At 44.4% G+C, this 7,846-nt stretch overlaps 1 pseudogene; it reads left to right on the forward strand.

Moving 5' to 3' along the window:
• The first annotated feature begins 1,019 nt into the window (after positions 1 to 1,019).
• On the forward strand, positions 1,020 to 2,298 carry LOC127194263 (heterogeneous nuclear ribonucleoprotein A1-like 3; annotated as a pseudogene).
• The last annotated feature ends 5,548 nt before the right edge of the window (positions 2,299 to 7,846 follow it).

The raw sequence follows: 7,846 nt of genomic DNA on the forward strand, positions 1-7,846 counted from the left end.
AGTAGCAGCCAGCACCACCCTCCCAGTTACTTCATAAGCATAAACTGAAATGCAATTGCAAAAGACTTAGAGAGAACAAAGAGGCTCCCCTCAGCCAGTCTGGAAGTTCTGAAGGTTTTAGAGACTCTGTGTCAATTATGAAAGACAAAGACCCAGTTTATGTTTCTTATCATTTCCCCAAAAGATTCTGTGAGACTCTGTGGGTTTAACATTTTGTAACAGCTGAAAGTTCTGACTGGACCCAAGATATGAAGTCAGGCAGGCCACAGTGGGCGGTAAGAGACAGAGGGCAGAGTGCTAGCCACAAGGTAGGGACCATACTCAAAGCTTAATTTACACTTCATAGACCTCTCTTCTCTAGACAGCAAAGATTTATTGGAAACTTGCGATCCATTATATGAAAGGTCGAGGCCAGGTATGAAGGAATATGCCTAAATATTCCATATTGTACAAAAGAATAGCTTTAATGTTTGACTTGCTCTAAGTGACTCTGTTTTGCAAAGGAGCAATGAGGACAAATCCTGAGGTAGACTGAATCTGTCTTTTAGAAAATTATCTTTTCATAGACAACATTTTGATCACATTCCCCCTTTCCCAACTCTTCCAGATCTCCTTACCTTCCTACCAATTCAACTTCATGGTCTTTCTCAAGAAGAAAAACAACAAAATCAAAACAAAAACAAAAAAAAACAAAACAAAGCAAGAAAACCAAACAGAAAATGAAAACAAACTAAAAAGACGAAAGAAAAAGCTCCCTATCTCTCTTAAACAAACACACACACACACACACACACACACAGAGTGTCTTTTGGGGCCTGCCCTGGAGTGTGGTTAATAAGCCCAGTGTCAATCCATTGAAGAAAACAGAATTTTCCCTCTCTTAGCAGGTGTCAACTGCAATTAACTTCTGGATTAGGGGTGGGACTTTGTGCCCACTATTAACATTAAGAATTCCACCACAGCTTTCTGACTGTTGACATGGCCGAAGAAGCAACACTGAAGGCTCACATCACCCTGCCATGTCTAAGTCAGAGTCTCCCAAGGAGCCGGAACAGCTGCGGAAGCTCTTTATTGAAGGGCTGAGCATCAAAACAACCGATGGGAGAGCCTGGGGAGCCATTTTGAGAACAAGAGACACTCACCGACTGTGTGGTAACGACGGAATCCAAACACCAAGAGATTCAGGGGCTTTGGGTTTGCCATATACACTACTGTGGAGGAAGTGGATGCCGCTATGAATGCAAGACCACACAAGGTGGATGGAAGAGTTGTGGAACCTAATAGAGCTGTGTTGAGAAAAGATGCTTTTCTCATTTAACTGTGAAGAAGATCTTTGTTGGCGGTATTAGAGAAAGCACTGAAGAGCATCACCTACAAGCCTGTTTTGAGCAGTATGGGAAAACCGAAGTGATTGAAATCATGACTGACAGAGGCAGTGGGAAAAGGAGGGGCTTTGCTTTTGTCATATTTGATGGTCATGACTCTGTGGATAGGTCTGTTATTCAAAAATATCATACTGTGAATGGCCACAACTATGAAGTAAGATAAAGCCCTATCAAAGGAAGAGATGGCCAGTACTTGGTCCAGCCAGAGAGGTCAAAGTGGTTCTGAAAACTTCAGTGGTGGTCATGGAGGCGGTTTTGGTGGCAATGACAATTTTGGTTGAGGACAAAACTTTAGTGGTTGTGATGGCTTTGGCGGCAGCTCTGGTGGTGGTGGCTTTGGTGGCAGCCGTGGTGGTGGTGGATATGGTGGCCATGGGACAGCTATAATGGATTTGGTAGTGATGGAAGCAGTTTTGGAGGTGGTGGAAGCTGCAATGATTTCTGGCAATTACAACAGTCAGTGTTCAGATTTTGGACCAATGAAGGAAGGAAACTTTGGAGGCAGGAGCTCCAGCCCTTATGGCTGGTGGAGGCCAGTACTTGGCTAAACCACGAAACCAAGGTGGCTGTGGAGGTTCCAGCAGCAGCAGTAGCTGTGGCAGTGGCAAACAAAGCTTAGCAGGAGAGGAGAGCCAGAGAAGTGACAGGGAAGCTACAGGTTACAGCAGATTTGTGACTCAGCCAAGCACTGTGGTGGCAGGGCCTAGTTGTTACCAAGAAGACATGTTTTTAAACAATACTCATGTGCATGGGCATAAAAACGCCAGTGCTGTATTTGTGACTTGTATAACAGGTTATGTTAGTTTCTGTTCTGTGGAAAGTGTAAAGCATTCCAACAAAGGGTTTTACTGTAGACCTTTTTTCACCCATGCTGTTGATTGCTAAATGTAATAGTCAGATCATGACGCTGAATAAATGTCTTTAAAAAAGAAAGAAAGAAATCTACCACAACATATTTAATATAAAAAAAGAAGTTTATTATGAAAGGGGGAGGGGAGGGAAAGGAGGGCACCCCCAGAAAGGAGAGAAACAGAGTCATAGAAAAAGAGCCAGAAAGAGACAGAGAGATGGGTGAAGGGGAAGGAGACAGAGGCAGAGAGAGAGCAAGAGAGGTGTTGGATTGGTCCTTTTATACCTGGGGAGCTGCTGAATCCCATCTGGCACACACCTGGTGTGCCAGCACACAGCAGGTGAGAATGTCAGAGGTTGCTAAGCAACCTAGAGGCAGGCTAGTGAATCTACCTGTGAACTAACACCCACTTCTGCTTTTCACTGCTGAGATTTTTGTCTAGTTTGTGTTCCCTATATAACCCAGACATTTTAGTTCCAGTGATCTGTATTTCTTCTCTATCTTTCTGTGTTTCTTCTCTTTTTTTGCATTCCCCCCATCTCTTTCTCCTCTCTCTGCATACACTTTCTGCATGCTTCCCTCCCTCCACTTCTGTCCCCCTCCCCCCCGGCCCCCCCCCCCCCCATGGCTGCTTCCCTGCCTCCATTCCTCAAGACTGGTGAACCTGCCAAGGGCTGTTTCTAATACAATTGCATTTATAAACTCTAATTTGCCAGGAACTGGCTTATCTCGTTGGGTAGAAGAATGCTTATCAGTTTGAACACATAATATCTGTGCAGATACTGTGTGCTGACAGTCTCTGTGAGTTCACACATCTATCAGTCCTGTTGTGTCTGACAGACACTATTTCCTTCAAGTCACTCACCACCTCCGGATCTTACAATCTTTCTGACTCCTCTTCCATGTAGATGGCCGGGAGAGGGCTTGATAAAGACATCCCATTCAGGGCTGGGTGCTCCAGAGTCACTCTCTGCACACTGTGCACATGTGGATCTGTTTGCTAATTACCATCTACTCCAAGAAGCTTTTCTGATGAGGCTTGAGGGATGCTGTCGTCTGAGTTTCAGCCTCTTGCGGCAGCTGCGGGCCCTGGTAGAGAGAGGTTCTGCGGTTGGCAGAGGCACAAAGGACTGGAGATGGGCTGAGTTCCAGCCTAGGGTGATGGCTGTGCATCCCAGGTAGGGAGTAAGTCTCTTATTTGTGCAAGTAAATATTCACCATCTGTCCAGCATGAACGATGAGGTATATGGAAACTACTTATCTAATAAATATATTATCACCTATGAGCTTATCAAATTAAGTAAGGAACATATGAACATATGGGCAGGGCCACACACCAGATCAGTGAAAGGCAGGACGCCCCCTGCCTGAAGCACAGAAAGGAGAGTATCTATCCCTGGAATATGGGGCACCCACCAGACCTGTCATGAAACCATGCGGTGCACAGCATGACCAGGCTCACAGATGGTGAACTGGGGACTATGTCCCTAGCATTTCAGTGCAGCACCCATTGTGCGTCAAGCAGACCTGGGCCTTGCTGTCTTTCCTCTCCTCACTGAGCCTAGAAACAGCCTCCTCCAACAGCTCTGAGGTAGAGTTCATTTAGAACTTACCTAACCACCTTCATTGACTCTCTTTGTTTATTAAGGCCTTTTTTTTTTTTTTTTTTTTTTTTTTATAAAGACAGGGTCTCTCTGTGTTAGCCTTGGCTGCCCTGGACTCACTTTGTAGATTAGGCCAGCCTCGAACTCACAGTGATCCACCTGCCTCTGCCTCCCGAGTGCTGGAATTAAAGGGGTGTGCCACCACATCCAGTTGGCTTCTTAAAATGATGTAAGTTGTATCTTGCCTGTGCATGGGACACATGACCCAACGAGGGGGACCTGTTCGTTGTGAAGGATTTCTGACAAGTGAGGATATTCCTAAAATAGCCACTGCTGATCCACAGTTGCCCTGGACAGTCAGAGTGTGGCCTTCACCAGCTGCCCATCACTCAAAGGCCCTCCTAAGCTGAACAAGTAATAACATTTGCTCTTTGCTTTCTGCAGCATAGATGCAGAAGTGAATGCCATGTGTTTCTTCCTCGGAAGCACCTGTCTCCACAGTGGGGTTAAAACTCTTACTTTGACGTCCTATGCTGGCTTCTATTAGGGAGGCTGAGATTGGGGGGGGGGGCAGTGAAATGAATCTTTAGCTGGTGCAGATCTGCAGTCCAGCAAACCCTTTCTCAGAGTACTGCTTGCTGAGATTGGGTGTTCATAGCTGCCAAGCCTGAGGCATGACTGGTGGGTATTTCCTAAGGCTGTTACAGTACAGCAATGTGCACTCTGCTTCACTAACATGGGGTAGTGTTCTTAGCATTTTACCAAATGTTGAAATCCAGTTCACTTCTTTACAGCATAATATTTCATATGACAATGTTAGTACTGTTATTCTGCATTTCTTCTCTATAGTACTTCTTTATTTTTATCTATATGGAACTTACATCTTACTTCCTGTGTTCGTGTGCCTCATTGAATCTGATATCCTAGCATACTAGATACACAGAAATATTTGGTAGGTCAGTGAATAAGGTAAACCTTAATTTTCTGTTCTGACAGTGCTAATTGCAACTTCCACAGGAAGAAAAAGGTGTTGGTTGGCTCTCTAGCCATGAGTGAACTTTCAGCATCTAAAAATTCTGCCCATTTCTATTGTACCTGAGAACAGCATTAGGAATGGTATGCCTGAGACAGAGGTGTAAGATTTGAGGCAGACAAGGGGAGACGTTAAGCTGCAGGGCTCACCATGGCGAGCCTGATTTTTCTGGGGACATTTTGACTGGACAGGGCACAGCTTGGAAATGTTTAAGAGAACTTGCCCTTGAGAAAGATCTGTTTTGCTACTGTGTTCAAGGAGCCAAGCTAAATAATCTTTCTTTCTTTTTTTTCTTTTTTCTTTTTTTAAAGTTTTTCAAGTCAGGGCTTCTCTGTGGAGCCCTGGCTGTTCTGGAACTCACTCTGTAGTCCAGGCTGGCCTCAAACTCAGAGAGCCCACCTGCCTCTGCCTCACTAGTGCTGGGAGTAAAGGAGTGTGCTGCCACCACCTGGCTCCATATCTTGTTTTATGTGATGCTGTAAAATTATATATTCATCTCTCAGGAAAACATCCGTGGTGCCTGTTGCTTTGATTTTCATACTTCCATAGTTCAACATCAAGGCGTGACTCCTCAGCCTCTATTATTTTCCCACTCTGGCTTTCTTTCTTCCCTTCCGAGTATGCTATATTCTGCCTCTGTTATTCAGATTAGGCTAACTTAACTGCAGTTACAAACAACTCCCAAATCTTAGGATACTCAAGCTGATGGTAAGAAGCAAACTGTGGCCTCTCTCCTCATCATTGTCATCCTGGGCAGTGGTGTTTCTCCTGTCTGAAACACTGGCAGCAGAAAGGGAGGAGACAGTGAACCACACAAGGGCTGCTCAGAATGCCACCTGTCACTTCCGTGCACATGTCACAACAATTGCAAATGGTATTCACTAGGCTAGAAATAGTATAACTGCCCCCCCCCCCAGGGACCTTGAGTATTTTTGAGCAAATGCAGACTCCACCAAATGGTGCTCATCTTCCTGAAGCACACTTTCACACTTGCTCTGCATCAGCTATCTTTCTTTTAACATGTTCTACCAAACACAGATCTATTCTTCTCTCGTGGCCTGGCTCTAGCTCTTAGCATAAAACAGGATGGCATGTCTTCCCTAATTACCCCAGCCTCACAACCTTCCCTCCTTCACTGGACCACCATCTTTTCTCTCTCATCCAATTGTCTTTGGCTTTTGTTTTTGTTTATTTTGGTCCTCCCCGCTTTGCTAGTCCCCTGCTGCCCTCTCTCCTTTTTCTCTTTCCTCCATTGCTTTCCTTCTCTCCTTCCCTCTTTCCTTCTGGGTCTCATATAGCTCATGCTGCCCTCAACCTGATGACCTTGAACTGGGCTTCCTGATTTTGCCTTCCCTGTGACAGTGTTGTGACCACACCTGGCTGGTCTATCATTTGGAAGGCGTCCATTGTCTTGTTGTCTGTCCTTCTAGTTGGCTTTTCTTTTCCAGGAAATGGGATTATACGCAAATTATTTGTAAAACTCCCATAACCGTATTCTTCTTTCTCGTTTTCTATAGTATTTATTATCTTTATTGAGACAGCCACCAACTATGCAGCTTCTTCTCTGTCTCTTGCTCCTCCTTCCAGGTTGACCTGTATCGCATCACTTCTTCTTCCCTCCTGCTTTAGAGAAAAGGTTGCTTTTTCCCTTCCCAAATGCTCTTGCAAGCTACCCTTTTCTACATCTCCCTTCTGAGCTCTGCTCTGTTTGTTTGTTTCTCTATTAAAAGGGCATCTCTCCTCTTTCATTAGCCTTCTCCACCTGGTCTATGTACTGGCTCCAGATGCCTTCAGGGACACCCTGTCAGGTTTCCTGCCAGTTTCTCCAAAGCCTGGTTCTACTTGGCCAGCCCTGAGAGCTAGACTTGGAACCTGAGGTCCCTATTCAGTGTGGTGTGATAATCTTTCTTCTTTAATCACCCACCATGTCCATAACTGTCAAAAAGAGAAGAACAATTGTTTGATGTAACATAGATAGACACAGAACTGTTTTCTCAGTATCAAATAAAAGGGCTTCTAAGTGTTAGAACAAACTGCAGAAGAGACAGACCAAAGGCTCGACTCCTGCTTCCATCTTTAGCTGGTGCGTCCTGGTGGCTCGCCAATGCAGAAGGCAACCGGGTTCTTCTGAGCAACCATATCAGTGCCCTGCACACAGTTCTGCTGAGTTCCAAGAAACAAGGTCTAGCTTCTGTGCTCCAAGGCCAAGTTATTTCTAACCTAGAGGTAGTTAAGTCCATCTACTCTTGGACTAAAACTAAAATCTTTGACCCAAGAGGCTGGGCAAGCTGATAAACTAATTCATTATTATTCAAGGGAGGGTGGGGGCGCACCTATGCTATTCTTCAACAGATACCACCCTTAGAAATGTAAGTGGGTTGAAAGCAAAACAAAGCATCTTTGTTTCAAGATATATTAACCTCAAGGAAGTCCTTTGTTACTAAGTACAGTTTAAAGTTAACAAAGGGTAAGCTATTACTAAATGATTAGATGGCTAATTACCATATGTTAAAAAGTTAGAAGATGGGTCTACCCTCAAAAACTATGGAGAACAGATTTAATTTGTATTAAGAGACTTTAAAAAATGATATTCCCAAGGATACCAAAGCTTTCTCAATACTATAGACTTTCAGGCTTCGAAAGACCCCATTTAGTTTCTATGTTCTTTATTTTAAAGATAAGGCCCTAGGAATGGGGGTGAAGGTCTGTGGCAGATAGCTTGGGTTTTCGTACTCAGTGCTTTCAGACAGACAGACAGACAGACAGACAGACAACCCAACAAACAAACCCCACAAAACAAGGAAAAAGCCACACCCCCCAAGATGCTTATAAGATGTCCTGATACTATCTGAAGTCGTAGTAAAACTTACACAGAAATTCAAGTCTTTCCCTATAAGTGATACATCAAAACCCAAGTACAAAAAGGAGTCAAATTCAATCATAGATTTTAGAGTCTACCTAGGGGCACTGGCTC

This window comes from Acomys russatus, chromosome 10 (assembly GCF_903995435.1).
Source record: "Acomys russatus chromosome 10, mAcoRus1.1, whole genome shotgun sequence".
Classification (NCBI taxonomy): Eukaryota; Metazoa; Chordata; class Mammalia; order Rodentia; family Muridae; genus Acomys; species Acomys russatus.